Source organism: Palaemon carinicauda, chromosome 3, assembly GCF_036898095.1.
Source record: "Palaemon carinicauda isolate YSFRI2023 chromosome 3, ASM3689809v2, whole genome shotgun sequence".
Lineage (NCBI taxonomy): Eukaryota > Metazoa > Arthropoda > Malacostraca > Decapoda > Palaemonidae > Palaemon > Palaemon carinicauda.
The window spans coordinates 70,330,558-70,346,789 of NC_090727.1; the positions used below are offsets into that span (position 1 = coordinate 70,330,558).

At 43.4% G+C, this 16,232-nt stretch overlaps 2 long non-coding RNA genes across 3 annotated transcripts in view; one reads left to right on the top strand and one right to left on the bottom strand.

Moving 5' to 3' along the window:
* The window catches only part of LOC137638319 (uncharacterized), a 1,154,758-nt gene extending 1,140,052 nt beyond the window's left edge, over positions 1-14,706 (top strand). Inside the window, exon 6 of the long non-coding RNA XR_011044030.1 lies at positions 13,309-14,706. This is a non-coding gene — a long non-coding RNA (uncharacterized lncRNA). The remainder of the gene's footprint in view (positions 1-13,308) is intronic.
* Positions 1-16,232, bottom strand: part of LOC137638322 (uncharacterized) — an 838,879-nt gene that overhangs the window by 639,023 nt on the left and 183,624 nt on the right. The window lies entirely within an intron of this gene.

Consider the following 16,232-nt stretch of genomic DNA (forward strand, 5'->3'; position numbering starts at 1 on the left):
CTCTGACCACCCTTTAGTTCCTGCTGAACTCCCTGCTCACCATCGTGTGTCAGAAACACATGTTCGCCAACGCGCCAGCGATCTTCCCGTTCCTGCTCGTGAACCTATCCTCTCACAGGACACGCGTCGACCTTCTGCTCGCCAGCGATCACCTGCTCGCCAGCGATCACCTGCTCGCCAGCGATCACCAGCTCGCCAGCGATCACCAGTTCGCCAGCGATCACCTTCACATGCTGCCCGCCATCGCACGAACCTGCATGATCGCCCGCTTACGCATGCTGCTCCTCATCGCAATACCCTGAACGATCGCCCTCCTGCGGATGCTGATCACCATCGCACAACCCTGCACGATCGCCCGCTTACGCATGCTGCTCGCCATCGCACAACCCTGCACGATCGCCCGCTTTCGCATGCTGCTCCTCATCGCAATACCCTGAACGATCGCCCTCCTGCGGATGCTGATCACCATCGCACCCTTTCACGCGATCATTCACCTGCGCATGCTGCTCGCCATCGCACAACCCTGCACGATCGCCCGCTTACGCATGCTGCTCCTCATCGCACAACCCTGAACGATCGCCTTCCTGCGGATGCTGATCACCATCGCACCCTTTCACGCGATCATTCACCGGCGCATGCTGCTCGCCATCGCACAACCCTGAACGATCGCCCGCTTACGCATGCTGCTCCTCATCGCGCAACCCTGAACGACCGCCCTCTTGCGCGCAATCATTCACCTTCACATGCTGCTCGCCATCGCTTACCATCACGTGATCATTATCGCCAGCGATCTTCTTCACCTACGCGGCAGCACGATCCCTCGCCGTCGCGCCATCGCTTGCGTTCGTCGCCTCGGACACGTGTTCATTTACCTGCCCACCCTCACGCCCACTCGCCTGCGCGCCCGCGCGATCGCTCGCCTGCGCGCCCGCGCGATCGCTCGCCCGCGCGATCGCTCGCCTGCGCGACCGCTCGCCTGCGCGACCGCTCGCCTGCGCGCCCGCGCGACCGCTCGCCTGTGCGCCCGCGCGATCACTCGCGCAACCATTCGCCTTTGCGCGACCGTTCACCCTCGCGCGACCGTTCACCCTCGCGCGACCATAGTTCGCGGCGAATTCCACAGCCGGTGGTAGCAGCAGGGACGCGTGCTCCTAGACGGCACTCGGGATCACCTCCATCCAAGCACAGGTTGGTATTGCAGGACGAGGACAGGTCATTACAGCATTCTTCCCCACCTTCTTTTCAGGCAGGTACCGTCGTGTCCACTCCAAAGGATCGCCCGATCCCTTTCACCTTAGCGAGGATTTCGGACTCTGTGTCCTTTGAGCAGCAGACTTGGTTTGGTCCGCTGGCACGGGCGTTAGTGAGGGTTATGAAACCAGCACTCGCCGGCCAGGGTAACAAACCAGCGGCTGTCTCTCCTACGCTGAAGAGAAAGAGAGGAGTGGACTTCGTGGTGACTTCCCCCAGGGCGAAGTTGGTTCCCAAGAGGTCGGTCTCGAGGGTCCCCTCTCCTGCACGAGTACTCTCTCCTTCTCCCGTGGACGAGGCCTTTCCGTCCTCAGGTGAGTCCAGTGGACCGGTAGTCTTCCCCCCGGCACCAGGGGGGGAGACTTCCCCCCGGCACCAGGGGGGGAGACTTCGCTTCAGGCAGGAGAATTGTCTCGTGAGGAAGGGGCCCCTCGAACCTCGTTGTTGGGATCCTGTATCCCTCCTAGGAGGGAGCCCAAGGATTCCAAGACCATCCCTAAATCCTCTGCAAGGATTCGACAGGAACCCATGACTACCCAGGGGAATGTCCACGTATCACCCCAGGAAGAGATTCCTGGGGCAGGAGACTTAGCTGCCAGCCCGCAGGGAGGAGAACAGCAAGAGTCCGAACATGCCTTCTGGCAGGTCCTAAGCCTGATAAGGCAACTTAACAGTCTTACGGATCCAGTCATCCCCCCCCGTGAAGGCAAAGACACAATTCTGGATGAAGTGTTCGACGTTCGGAAGGCCCCTAAGACCAGTGCAGCTCTGCCCTGGTCTCGGGGGCTGAAGAGTGCCAGAGCTAGGGCCAATGCTCAGCTCGCACTTCTTGCCTCCTCCAGTCGTTCCACTGCCGGGAACAAACTCATCCCTCCTCCTCGCCTTCAGCAGAGGAGGTATTTCGAGATCCTGGGTGAGCACAACCTCGCTCTTCCGCTCCATCACTCTGTGGAGGAGCTGGCGAAGGGAGTTCCCTTGGAGAAACTCTCTGCCCGGCAGGTGTCGTTCTCGGCGGCAGAGATCCTTAACCACGAGAAGGTCGCTAAGTGTGCCATGCAGGCCACTTCGTGGCTGGACTTCTGGTTAGGATCTCTGGGCATCCTATTGCGATCTGAGGACTTGTCCAAGGAGACCAATAGGAAGGCCCTAGAGACCTTCTTGCTCTCGGGCACCCGCTCCATCGAGTTCTTGGCGCACCAGGTTACCACCCTGTGGGCCAACTCGGTGTTGAAGCGTCGCGATGCTGTGTCCGAGAGATTCCATCCGAAGGTCCCCGCCGTAGATGTGTGTAGGCTCCGACATGCCTCCCTCCTGGGGGAGAGCCTGTTTGAGCCTCAAGACTTGGAGCGAACAGCTGAGAGGTGGAGGAAATCCAGCACGGACTCCCTCCTCCACAGGGCCCTTACAACTCGGCCCTATAAGCCTCCAGCCCCGCCACAACAGCAGCAACAGCCTCGTAAGGCTCCAAAACAGGCACCGGCAGCTAAGAAAGTGGTGTCTAAGCCCCAGCCCTTTCCAGCCAAGGTCAAGAGGGGTGGTAAGTCCTCCAGGGGAGGCAAGACTTCTAGGGGTGGCGGCCGCGGCCGCAAGCCCTAGGGGTGGCAGTCCCCCCGCGTGTCCACCTGTGGGGGGATGCCTTCAGCGTTGCGTCCGCAGGTGGCAACATCTCGGGGCCGATGCTTGGACGATCTCGGTGATCGGCCAAGGTTATCGCGTCCCGTTCACGTCATCTCAACCTCCCCTGACAGCGAATCCAGTGTCGTTGAGCTCCTATGCCATGGGATCGGCAAAGGGGCTGGCCCTTCAGGCCGAAGTCAAGACCATGTTCGAGAAGGGTGCTCTCCAGGAGGTCGTGGACGGCTCTCCAGGCTTCTTCAGTCGACTCTTTCTTGTAAAGAAGGCTACTGGAGACTGGAGACCCGTCATCGATCTCTCGGCTCTGAACAGGTTTGTCAAACAAACCCAGTTCAGCATGGAGACAGCAGACACAGTCAGACTTGCGGTGAGACCACAAGACTTCATGTGTACACTGGATCTAAAGGATGCGTACTTCCAGATCCCAATCCATCCGTCTTCCAGGAAGTACCTGAGATTCTGCCTAGACAACAAGATCTACCAGTTCAAGGTGCTGTGTTTCGGTCTCTCCACAGCTCCTCAGGTGTTCACCAGAGTGTTCACCCTGATTTTGACTTGGGCGCACAGGAACGGCATTCGTCTCCTTCGTTACCTAGACGATTGGCTGATCCTAGCAGACTCGGAGTCGACCCTTCTTCGACACCGAGACAGGCTTCTAGATCTTTGCCAGGATCTGGGGATCGTGGTAAACCTCGAGAAGTCCTCTCTGCAGCCGTCCCAGCGACTGGTTTATCTAGGCATGCTAATAGACACCAATCTCCACAAAGCCTTTCCATCAGACGACCGGATAGCAAGGCTGAGGAGGGTGGCGGAACCTTTCCTCAGGCGAAAAGAACTCCCCGCCCAATCGTGGTTGCGTCTCTTGGGCCACCTATCCTCCCTGGCCCGTCTGGTTCCAAACAGCCGCCTCAGGATGAGATCCCTTCAATGGCGGCTCAAGTCCCGGTGGAATCAAGGATCCGATTCCCCGGACACTCTGATCCCAATGGGGTCTCTGGAACAGACGGACTTGCGGTGGTGGCTGGCCGACGAGAACCTGCGAAAGGGAGTGAGTCTTCTCGTCCTTCCCCCGGAATTGACTCTGTTTTCGGACGCGTCAAAAGAAGGGTGGGGGGCGCACGTTCTGAACCAGAGGGCCTCAGGCCTTTGGTCAGAATCAGAAAAGTGCCTACACATCAACCTGCTAGAATTGAAGGCCGTCTTTCTGGCCCTTCAACAGTTCCAACGGTTCCTGGCGGGTCACTCCGTGGTGGTGATGAGCGACAACACCACGGTAGTGGCTTATATCAACAAGCAGGGAGGCACTTTTTCGCAACAGCTATCCCATCTTGCAGTAGAGACTCTGAGGTGGACCGAAACCCACTCGATAACACTATCAGCTCGCTTCATTCCTGGCAAGAGGAATGTGCTCGCCGACAGTCTGAGCAGGGCTTCGCAGATAGTGAGTACCGAGTGGTCTTTGGATCCTCAGATAGCCAACAAAGTCCTGACTTTGTGGGGTTCCCCGACGGTGGACTTGTTCGCGACAGCCTTGAACTTCAAGCTGCCCCTGTACTGCTCACCAGTCCCGGACCCCAAGGCACTCTGGCAAGATGCTTTCCAGCAACGGTGGGACAACATCGACGTGTACGCCTTCCCACCATTCTGTCTGATGAGAAGGGTGCTCAACAGGACCAGACTATCGGTCAACTGTTCCATGACTCTAGTAGCTCCGCTATGGCATCACGCGGAATGGTTTCCGGACCTTCTGCAACTCCTGACGGAACTCCCAAGGGAGCTTCCTCCACGACACGAGCTTCTCAGACAACCCCACTCCGGTGTCCCTCACAGGGCCGTAGCCTCGCTTCGGCTTCACGCCTGGAGACTATCCAGCGTCTCCTCGCGGAGAGAGGCTTTTCGCAACAGGTTGCGGAGAGAATGTCTCGGCACCTGCGAAGGTCCTCTGAGGGAGTCTTCCAAGCGAAGTGGAGAGTCTTTTGTGGTTGGTGTCGTGGAAGGGGTATCTCTCCACTCGATGCCACTATTCCAGCAATAGCGGACTTCCTTGTGTATCTGCGAGAAGAAATGCGCCTTTCTGTCTCGGCAGTGAAAGGCTATCGCTCAGCCTTAAGCTTGGCCTTCAGATTGAAGGGCGTGGATATTTCTTCATCGCTAGAACTCTCTTTACTCATACGTAGCTATGAGCTTACCTGCCCCCAGTCGGAAGTGAGACCCCCTCCTTGGAACGTGGTTCGAGTTCTCAGGTCTCTCAAGAGACCTCCCTTCGAGCCATTACGCCAGGCCTCCGATCGCCACCTGTCTTGGAAGACGGCTTTCCTACTCGCCTTGGCCTCGGCCAAGCGAGTTAGTGAACTTCATGGTCTCTCGTACGACATCGCCCATTCAAGGGGATGGGGGGAGGTAACGTTCAGGTTCGTCCCTGAGTTTGTGGCCAAGACTCAGAATCCTGGAGTGCCGGATCCTCGGTTCGACTCTTTCAGGATCGCGAGTCTCCGTTCTGTAACAAACGACCCAGACCAGCTGCTACTATGCCCAGTGAGGTGTCTGAGGTACTACTTGAAGAGAACGGCTGCAGTCCGTCCTCATGTGCGAGCTTTGTTTGTGAGCACAGGCAGGACAAAGAGGAGGGTCACAAGGAACACCATCTCTGCTTGGATTCGAAGGGTTATCCACCATGCCCTGAATCCTGACCCTCCTCCGTCACGTCGCCCTCGGGCCCACGATGTCAGGGGTATTGCTACATCCCTGGCCTTCAAGAGAAACTTCTCTGTGACGCAGGTACTTCAAGCGGGGGTCTGGAAGCGTCAAACGACCTTCACAGCCCACTACCTGCAAGACGTGACCCACAGGAGCCTCGATACGTTCTCTATCGGCCCTGTGGTGGCTGCACAACAGCTGGTCTAACCTCAGGCTCCTTTTTGGACAAGTAGCAGTAGGTTGAGGGCGTTGTTACCCGGTCTTAGTCTGTGTGAATGAAAGAGTATGTCTGACCCTTACTTCTTTCTTCATTCTCCCCTCTCTTGGGGAAGCAGCATCCTGGTCCTCGCATAGCTGACCTCGACCTCTGCAGGTAACCCATGCTTCTTTGTGCTCCTAGTATTAAGCTTAATACTGTTGCGTCTCCCATACCCTGACGAGGTGGTATGGGGAACGTCCTATCCTAGAATTCCTATCTGAAGGTCTCAAGGTCAACTTCATAGGACGAGTCACACTCTCCTCCTCACACTACTTATGTAGGCCACTCGTTCCTAGCGATGCTAGGAACCTGTGAGGTACAGGGGCTCCCTCTCTCTAGTGCTGCTCACTAAGGGATCGAGCCCCCGGGCAAGCCGAAGTCAGTAAGGCTGGGGACTTTCCACCCTTCCTAAGGGGTAAGTCACCCTTTGTAAATAGCGTGGTTTGTATTTCGGTTACGGAACAAATGGCAAATTCGAAGATAATTTGTATTTTTCCTAACCATACAAACCTTAGCTATTTACACATATGTGCCCGCCATCCCTGACCCCCAAGTCAAGTCCTACCTCTAAGTGAAGTGAAGCAAGTCACCGGTGTGTGGAGGGGGGAGGGGTAGCAAGCTACCCTTCCCCACCCCCCGCTAACTAGCGCGGGGGTAATTAACCCTCGTTAAAAACTATTGGCTCGTCATTTCAGCTGCGCTAAAAGTAAACCCTTTGTAAATAGCTAAGGTTTGTATGGTTAGGAAAAATACAAATTATCTTCGAATTTGTCATTTTTCTTGCTTCTTAGTCTTGCGTTAAATGCTGATGTACCTGAGCTACTCACTGTTTGGTGCATCTGCTCGCCAAATTGGATGGACTTGGTTGTGATGATTTTATCGCAGACAGCATTTTTTTGTATGGTCAATTTTACTTAATCATGGAATGGGGCTAAAGTATGAGACTAGCTAAATAATAGTTCTGGGTTTGCTGGAGTCCCATTTTATACCCTAATGTGAATTGTCTGTGCACCTTAGGCAATGCTTTGTAAGCACTGTATTTTCATGGGTCTTTTGCAGCTTCCTTTCAGCAACTAGCTTTGTAGCCATCAACTATATTCCATTCCTGCTTCCTATCTTTCATCTTTCAGAACTCTCAACTCGCACTGTCAAGTGACCATAGATATTAAACAAATTTTAGCCGATTGTCCTGAATTTTAATCTTCAGAGGAGAATATATTTACTCGGACAAACCTTTTAAGAGATATTATTGGGGGAAAATTTCAATACTCTGAACTTAAAAGGACTTTATACAAATGTCTGATTGATACCCTGCTTCTCATAAGTCTTGCTATGAATGTGGATGTCATGTAATTCGGGTAATTAAAGTTTGTGGCAGGCATAACAACTTCCATTTGTTTGATTTACCGGAATCCAGATATGGGTGATTCTATCTTAGACTGTCTTCTTGCCATTATGGCTAAGATAACAAGATGATGATAGAAAAGCCTCTTATTTTTGTTGATTTCAATGCTCACCATAGGGTGTGACTTAAGTTCTGTTTCTCCTGCTGATTGCTATGATTTAAGAGTTTTGGACTCTGCCTCTGAATCAGAAAGTGAGCAAATCATAAGTGAAGTTACTCATAGGTCTGATATCTGCTTGGACCTCGTGTACACACTCCCCTGACGTAATAACAAGTAAAGTTTGTTCTCCAGTTGGGACATCTGATCAGTCCTTAATTTCATTAGTAGTGAAGACTGAGCAGCCTGTCCCTGATGTGTCATACTAGTGCAAGATTATATAAAATCTCAAGCAGACTGGAATGGCATTTTGAGTGATCTTTTGGGCTGTAATTAAGTCACAATTGTAAAAGTGTTGATCCTGTTGCTCCTTTGAATGAGAATCTAGTCTGCATAATTGGTAGGCGAATCCCTTCTCGTGTGCTAAGTTACCGAGTGAAAGACAAGGCCTGGTTCAATGAAGATTGAAGACTTGCTTATTTGGAGAAACAGGAGGACTGTCATCTTTGGAAGGGTAACAGATCAGATTTGACTTGGAATAACTATACTCAGCTTTGAGCTTTTGTTCAGTTTATGCTTCAACTGAAAACTAATACAATTTAACCATAAAACTTTCTGGTACAACTCAGGAACATAATTGGTGGGTTACCCTTAAATCTGCACTCTTTGATAACAATGCAACAGTTCCTCCTTTACTTGAACCATATGGTGCTGTCATTCACTGTCCAAAGGAAAAGGCAACACCTTTTTCACTGTTCAACACTCAACAGAGTAATGAGACACTTGATCTTCCTCATTCCTGTTTTCCTGAGGATAAACTTAACTAGTTTAGCTTTTTAATCTTGTGAAATTAAGCTTGTGATGGATCTTGATGCTTATAGAGGTGTAGACCCAAATGGTGTTGTTCCTTTGTTTTTTTTTTTTTTATAAAGACTGTAGATTTCTAAGCTCCAAAGTAATGTTATTTTAGCAAGATAGCAAGAAGAGGAGCTTTTAGCACTGTTGGAGAATTTGTAATTTTAATTCATTATGTGAATGTTTGTTGTAGCTCAAGTTCAACTGATTACTGCCCAATTTCCATAACTCCCATATCATCTAAATTTTTTAACATCTTATGGCAAAATGTCTAAATAGGTTTGCTGAAGGCAATCATCTGTTCCCTAGTTTGCAGTCTTGGAGTATGTGATACCCTTCTTACAATCTCTAAACACTATACAGAAATTGGCCTTGATTTTAGTGCTGCCTTTGACCATGTTAATCATGAGGCCCTTGTTTTCAAACTCATTTGAGTGGGTGGGTCATAGCATCATTACTGAAGTCCAAGTAATAGGTCACAAATGGCTCAGCTGAAATTTGTCACCAGCCACCCATTGAGATACTACCACTGAAGAGTTATCGGGTCCTTTGACTGGCCTGATAGTACTACATTGGATACCCCTGTTTAAGACTCGATTTTTCTTTGCCTACATGTACACCAAATAGTCTGGCCTATTCTTTAGTCTCCTCTTTAATCATACACCTGTCACAGGTAATATAACCCAAAAAATTCTTCACTCATGGCATTAAATATTGCACTGTAATTATTCAGCAGCCAGCATCCACTTGGAGAGGGTAGAAGACACTATCTATGATAAGAAGCTCTTCTATGAGAAAAGCCACTCCAAAATCAAACTACTGTACAGTATTGTTCTCTATTCTTGGGTAGTGCCATAAGCCTTTGTTCCATGGTCTTCCACTGGCATAAATTTTGTCCCTTGGTCTTCATTGTCTTGGGTTAGAGTACTTTTGCTCGAGGGTACACTCAAGCATACTATTCTTTTTCCTTATTTCCTTTCCTTACTGGGCTACTTTTCCTGTTGGAGCCCTTGGGCTTATCTTTTCTAACTAGGTTTTAGCTTGACTAGTAATAATAACTTCATGACACCGTAACTGGAGGTTAGGCCACTTGGTCATTCCACTACCATCTTTTGAAATGAAAATTACCATTAGATACCTTCCAACTTTGTTATTCTTCGCGATAGTTACCGCAATAAATAGTTGAATTTTTTTCCCTGAGCATGGTTTACTTAGGTTTTATCACTTCCATGAAGTCGCTTGATGGTTTTTTCAACACTTACTATCAATTTTAGCATGTTCATAATGTTTCAGACTTGCATAGCAATGAATTATTATTCAGCCTACAGCCCAATACTTTTCAATTTTTCTCATCTGTTTTATAATTTTTTAGGTCTAGGTCTATCATAATTCCTTTTCATTTCATATAAATGTTATCGCATCATATATTTAATAGACAATCTAAGTTGATCTAAGGTTTAAGTTTTAGACTAAACAGACTTGAAGTTCTTGTATATTCTAGATGTTCAACCTACGTTGTTAAGACTGATTGGGAATGTTTAGGTTAGTGTTTTGTTACCTCTTTACCCTTGTGTGTTAAATTTTAGCACGTGTCATGGCGATAGGATTGATAGAAACCTTGCCTTTGATTTAATGTCTGGGTTTTTATCGTAATTATCATTATTACTAGCTTAGATACAACCCTAGTTGGAAAAGCATGATGCTATAAGCCCAAGGGCTCCAAGTGAAGTAATCGGACATTGAAATCTATCTAGTACGGTGTATTAACATTTTATTAACCATTTCATCAGATACCACCCTCATTTGAATTAATAAGGGTTTGGAATATAGTAAGTCTTGAACCTGTAAACACACATCAAAAGAATTGGGAATTAACCGACAAGGATATGATTGTTAACTTTACTGTATATTCATTGGTCCCTTTTTCTGCATTTTAGTTTAATGTGCATGTACCATACATTATTTGTTAATGTAATAGCATGATTACAGTAGAGGTGGCGTCCTCCCTCTTCAAGGCAGTTTTTTCATACGTACCTTGGGTAAACTTTTTCCCCCTTCTGCCACTGGAGCCTCTGCACTCGCACTCTGCACTCTCATAATTTTTCTTGAATACATGTCAGGAATGGGATGGCAACTCATTTGTTATTGGCATAGCAAAGGTATTGTACTTTCCTACTCATCGGCTTTATTAAACCGAGTTTCGACTATAATTTGCTTGGGTTTGGGACATTATTATTTTCTGTTGACCTTTACTCCTATTACAGGAAGTAGTGCTTGTTTAAATTTTGCTTGTGTGGCCTTCTTTGTCACAAAATGAGCTCATTAGTCAGACCTTAGAAGTCATTAATTGGTACAAAGATTGGCAATAAGCCATATACACCCTAATTAAAACTATATATTATCTCCTTGTCATTCAGATAAACCAATTTTAAGTGTGGCTTCTCGTAATCGGCTAATTTTGTGGATTTATGAGTATTAGAGGAAAGCAGAACTTTGCGCCAATTAAGGTGAAGAGCTTGAGCTTGGTTACTCCTCTTGTTATTGTTTTCTAAAATTGTCACTACTTTTATTCAAAAATTCTTATGGCATCTGTAATAATGCCTATTACAACAAACATTAAGCTGCCTATGCTTAGGTCTCATATCTCAGTCCTAAAGTAGTGTCTGGGGTGAAAACCCACATATTTGCTTCTGGCTTTCACCTCAATAAGACTTACTATTATGCGTGATAGTTTAACTCTTAATTGCCTCATCTATGACTTCTGATTAAGTTATTTATGGCAATTCCAGCATGTTCAGATTTGCATAGAGGACAACACCATGATATTCATGGTACGTTGTCTACTACCTACGAACGTCATCAGTTTTGTCATAAACACCACTATTTCTGCATAAAGTGGCAACTCTGGAATAAATGGCAACAGTTCTGCCATGAAAGCCAACAACTCCAGTGAAAGCTCTGGACATCTATTTCTGGATGGTGTTTATAAAGCTGGAGGATTTGGAATTTTTGACGTTAGTAAGTGTGCAAAGTAAGTGTGCAAGTTTTTATAAAGTATTCATAGTCTTCTAATGATGTACTTGCCAGTCCTAATATATGCAATATTTCTGGTGAAATTTATTATGGCAGCAAGCGGTGATGAGCAACCTGTATAAAAAGAAACTCCTTGAAAATTTGGTTCATACATTAATGGCTGCTTCTCAACCTACTTACAGTTTCTGCAGTTGCTTCTTTCAGTAAAGGTTGAGGAAGGAGGAGGATTTAGCTTAGCTTCTCTTATTTAATAAGATGGATCCTGTACAACATAATTTAAGACTACATGATTGTAGTGAATTCTTATTGTCATAAGATGGATGAGGGTCAGTAGCAGATGGGTATTAAATGACCTCCCAGGTCCCATTGACGTAGTGGCCTTAAATTATAAATCCAATACAATCTAAAATAATTTGTGTAGGCCAATAGCACCTTTTTGATTTTGAGGTTTAATTTAGAATAATATTGTAGCCGCAACTTGAAGGACCTTAAATTGTTTAAACTAGTCAGTTTTAACTTTAATGGGTTTTTTTTTTCTTGACCACTTAGAAAAAAAGTACATTGCTGATAAATGTTGGATAACTAATGCTAAATGTAAAGTACACTTATATAAGGCTAGACATACAAGGAACTACTGATAAATTGAAGACATACTTTTATATTAATCCGTCGTTTTAGTTTAAAATTTGAATGCCAAATTTAAATTGTTCTTGATTTGTTTCAAAATGCCTAGGTTACCTTTTAAGCCATATTTAACATGAGTACACACATGCCTCTGTCTACCTTTTGGAATTTAGCTTAATTTATAAAGCTTAGTGTGAGAGATTACTTGAAGGATATTAAAGGGTGCAGGTTATTTTGACTTAGGCTGCAGTTTAGCATTGCATTTTTAAATATAGATCCTTGATTTAAAAATCAAATATAAATTATATGAAATACTTTGTCTTCATTTTAATGAAAGCTGATTTTTTATTTTAATTTCCAAATCTTGTATAATCAACTCCAACTTCTAAATAATTTTTAGATAACTAGGCTCTACATTTTACTCCCAGAATTTTATATTAAATTTAATTTAATTAATTTTACAAGAAAGGAATGAAGCAGTTTTAAATGAAATCACACTAGTTTCCTTTGTTTTGACTGCAATTTTCTTGGATAATTAACAATATTAAATGAACTAACGTAACTCGTTATTGGAGTTGCAGACGAGTAATAGCTGCTTCAATTCTTTATTCTAGTAAATGGATTCTTACATAGGTGTCAAAACACTTTTACACCTGATCTTAGACATTTAAATTGCTGCCACACAGCTATCAAATTGCTTTTCTACAAACTCCCCATCTGTATCATAGCACACAACAGGGTTGTGGTGGCCGATGTGGTAACATCCCTGACTGTTGAATGCCAGACTAGGGTTAGAGTCCAGCTCAAAATCATTAGTTCCTTTTCTTGGTGCAACCTCACCATCCTTATGAGCTAAGGATGGGGGGGTTGGGGGACCTTATAGGTCTATCTGCCGAGTCGTCAGCAGCCATTACCTGGTCCTCCTTGGTCTTAACGTAGGTAGAGAGGGGCTTGGTGACCATGTGTGTACATGGTCAGTCTCTAGGACATTGTCTCTTGCTCTGTCTTATTAGTATTGTCGCTAACGTAGGTAGAGAGGGGCTTGGTGACCATGTGTGTACATGGTCAGTCTCTAGGACATTGTCCTTTGCTGTGTCTTATTAGTATTGTCAGACCCTATCAAATCATGTAACACATTTTTGTTAATGTAACTCAGGTTGTAAGTACAGTATAATAATGTACTGTAGGTTGTAATTTACCTTTATGTAATAGAGTCCAAAAAAAAATATAAAAAAATTGAGAAATTAAGAGTTGTATTTGAGCATAAATATTCCAGGTAAAACTAAGAAAAAATTTTTATTTCAGGTTGCAGAACGACTAGGTCTGGCCTTTGAAAATACACTATTCAGTCATGGACAATGCAGGATAAAGTCTTGTAGTAACCTAAAAAGCCCACAATGACCAAGATTTCTTGATAGAGAAAACTTGAACAATAGAATATTTTCAACCAAGTTCATTTGGTAAGTGTATAAAATCTGTTTTCACTCACTCAGAGGCAAGTTGCCATTGCTCACTCATGGGTAATGAAAATATTTTAGAAAAATTAAAACATCTTAGATAAATGATTTCACTTACAGAATTGTCGTTTATTCTAAAAGGCTAAAAATCTATGCAATGAAAATCTAGAATTAGTGGTGTAATGAAAGAATTTCTATTGAAATTAGCTTTAAATTGTTTAGTAAGATTTTATTTGACCCTGTAGATAATAATACACGATTGTAGTGTATTCATAATGTCCTAAGATGGACGAGGGCCAATAGCTAATGGGTGCTAAATAGCATCCCAAGGTCCCTTTGATGTAGTGGTCTAGAAATATAAATTCAATAAGAAAAAATAATTTCTCTTGGCCAATACAAGCCCTTTGCTTTTATGGTCTATTTTAGAATATTGTAAAGCTTAATTTGAAAAACCTTAAATAATCTAAACCTGTTTTTTTTTTACCACTTCGAAAAAAATGCAGTTTACATTTAAGATTAGCTTTCCATTTACCTGGAAAGTGCAGTTATATAAAGCTAGAAATAATGCAGGATAATTTGAGGACCTACTCTTTAATTATACTGTCATTTTAGTGTTAAAAACCTAAATGCCAAATTTAGATTGTTATATATTTGTTACAAAATGCATAGGTTAACTAATGTTGAATGCAAACTACAGTTGTATAAAACCAGAAATAACAAGGAATTACTGATAATTTGAGTACCTATTTTATAATAATTAGTTATTTTACATTGCTCAAAACTTAAATGCCAAATTTAGAATGTAATATATTTGTTGCAAAATGCATAGGTTATCTTTGAAGCCATGTTTATAATAATAAGAGCACAAACATATTCCTGTCTACCTTTTGGAATTTAGCATATTACTTCAAGGGTATAGGTTATTTTTAAAATGAAAATATACATGTATTGTCTAAAGCTGCTGTTTAGCTTTAGTTTCAAATTTGAAGGCAAATTTGCCTTCATTTTACCGACCAGAGTATTTTTCTTAATTTCCAAGTCTTGTAAAATTAACCCTATCTTGTAATAATAATTAACCCTTTAACTTTATAACTTGTATACTAAGGCTATCCAAAGGCCATCCGTATTTTACTGTTTGTACAAAAACCATTAATGAATTTAATATAAAATGAACGAATCGGTTTGAAGTAACATACAGTATTGCATGTTTTAATCTTCTTGAGCAATTAACTAACTAAATATTGTTGTTGAGGCATACAAGTAAATAGCTTTACTAGTTCTTTTATTCTAAATTAGCAAATGGGTTCTACAAACTCTTCATTTGTATAATTTTACACTCCAGACTATATAGGAGTATCTTGAAACAATATCATGTACAGGATTTTAGATATTATTAGGTTGTATAATTCACGTTTTCATAAAATGAAAAGTTGTTTCACCGGAAATTTTCATGCTCGTACACTCAAAAATTAGTTTTTTTTTTTTTTCTCAAGTTGTATAATGCCAGTTGGCTTGGCCTCCAAAATCAGTACAAATTGATAATGAAGATACAGTACACAGAAGATTCATAACAAATGGATAATAACTACGTTAAAGGAAATAAACTGCTCGCTACAAGTTGCAGAATTATGGAATGTGTACTTGCCGTGGTTATTTGGTAAGTGAATGCTGTTATCACTCGGAGGCAAGTTAATGATCACTCTTGGATAATTAGAAAAAAAATTATTCACTGAGAATTCATGGTTAATAACTCTTCTAGTGAATAATGAAAGATTTTATTGAAGAGTTTTATTAAATTTACTTTTCTATGCTACTTCTTGTGCACAGTTTTGTGGGAATTCAAGTCTGGTGTTTAACCAAAGTTTCCTTTCTCATAACAGGTTTCCTTCAAAATATTTTCTTGAAGAGAAATGCATTAATGATGGAGAACTTGAATGTTGTATTTAATTCTCTCTGATGATTAGTGGTAAGGCTGTCTTGGTAATCCCTTTGGTGGAGAAAATTTTCCTCCAGTTTCTGCTTTCTTTGATTCATAGTGGTTTTCTTCTGTTTTTAGTACTTTAACCTTTTTTTTTCTCTTAGTGGTAGAATTTCTTCTCATCTCACCTTCTTTCCTTGTTAATCACATCATGGTGAAAAGAACTTATCCCTCAAACAGGCTCTTCTGTCTCTTAAGCTGTAATTATTAATTACATCTTTGTCTCTGGTGATACTTTTCTGCCTTGAAGGTTCTTCTGAAGTTTCATTTTTCTTCCTTTTGGTTGTTTTGTCTGTTCAATATCCATTCCATATGTGTAACAGTTAACTTAAGTGATTAATTTCTCCTCATGGTAACCTGTGTGATGCTGTGGAAATTGCCATTCTCTATTCTTTGATGACTATTCCGTAAGCTTTGTTTCTTTGATAGTGGAGATTGAACTTGTGTAGTAGAAGATTTTTATTGGCCACTTCCTTCATTATTTCATGTCCGGTGAAAAACTTTTTTAGTGGCTGGTGAAATATTCTTTTTACGCTATGCTCGCTTAGTGATAAAGGATGCTTCTCTATCTTGTCAACAGTACTCTGTTTGGGATTATTGTTGTATGATCTTCACGTGTGTTTTGTGATGATGGTTTGTTCCCTCATTACACAATCTGAAAAATAAATGTAAAATTTTACTGATTTAATAAAATATCCATTTGTAATATTTTAATTTCATTTATAAATTGCCTCTGAAATTTATTTCTCATATTTCTGTTGATAAATGATAAATTCATTCTAAACTGGAAATTTAAGATTGTAACTGGTTCAATAAATGCAATGTAACATTTACTTTGCGACAAGATGGCAAGTATAGTGCAGCCATTAATTACAAATTTGGAGCTATAGCAGCACCCAACATTTTATATTGAGGATTGAAGTGTCAAGATAGCTTCTAAT